Here is a 1379-nt window from a genome sequence, read left to right on the forward strand (position 1 = left end):
AGAACTTGAGGTGTGGTTTTTTGTAAATTATGTTAAACAATCAGTGACTCTCTCAGTTATTTATAACCAGCAGAAAGTCTGCCTGTCTTCATCAGGCCTTTCATAGAATCAGCAAAAATGAAATATGCTACATTTTTTTGAGAACTATTATAGCACACTGGCAAGAAACTACTCGGAAAACTGAAGATTTAGTTTTGATACTGAATTCTTATAAATCTCACAGGGCTTTGGGCACTTGGGAGTTCATAAGGGTGAAAAGTATTAGATGCAGATATCTGTATGTCATCATGTAAAGCTTTTGGCCATGAGCAGCACAACTGTGTGTGGAGGGATAGTTGGGGAACACACCTGGGGAAAGTGGGCTGAGACACATGATAATCCCTCACTCTGGTCCAGTTTAGTGCCATTCCAGATAGAGCCATCCAGCAGCACAGTGCTGGGTAAGCTGGGAACGACCAGTAGCAGAGGCAGAGCAGACCAGAGCAGAACGGCAGGCAGAGAGGCAGCAAGCAGGGACACCATCCCTTCCCCTGATGCATGTTCACATCTGACTCCTCAGCCTCTCCATCGAGAATCCAGATGCACAGAGCTTCCAACGTGAAGATAATAAATATGAGGAAAAAATAAACAGCACAGAGCTTAGGGAGTCTCAGCAAGGATAACCTTTTGTATTTACTCATGTACAGAGGTGCTGCAATCACTGCTGCTCGGATGGTTTGCGGGAATTGCACCTGACCTCAGGATGGGACTAACCCGGGAGGCAGGCAGAACTGGTGCCTGCAGCCCCCCGCCTGATCAGCAAGCAGAGCATCCAACAGTCCGTGTCCACAGCAGCCCTCCGCTCTGCCAAAGACCAAAGAGCCGCTCTCACCTTCAGCTATCACCGGATCACACATTGTCAACACCTCTGGGGATGCCTACCATGAGAGAAATGTCTTCTGCTGTAGGGAGGAGATGCTGTTTGGTTTGTGTCACTGCAGCTGAGAACCCATCAGCCTGCGAGACCCCGGGGCACTGTGCCAAAACCATCGCCTCATGGGTTGGACTGGGGAGCCCACTGAGTTGCTCTCCTTAACCTCCTCAAATCAATTAATCTGTGACTCATTTCCCACGTACTAAAGGAAACTTTTCATAAAGGAAGAAAACAGTCAGGTATGGAGCAAATATCATAACAACAATGAGAAACACAAAGATATGGAAACAATCCATATGGCATTCAAGATAAAATCCCTAGCATTAGATTTTAGATGTCATTCAGCAGTCATTTTAAATGAGGCTCTTTTAAACACTAAATAAATTCTAAATATAAGTATAATAATAAATATAAATATATATGTTAACAATATTTTATATCTAGCATATAATATAAAATATGAAAT

The sequence above is a fragment of the Antrostomus carolinensis genome, unplaced genomic scaffold (genome assembly GCF_000700745.2).
Source record: "Antrostomus carolinensis isolate BGI_N321 unplaced genomic scaffold, ASM70074v2 scaffold7488, whole genome shotgun sequence".
Lineage (NCBI taxonomy): Eukaryota > Metazoa > Chordata > Aves > Caprimulgiformes > Caprimulgidae > Antrostomus > Antrostomus carolinensis.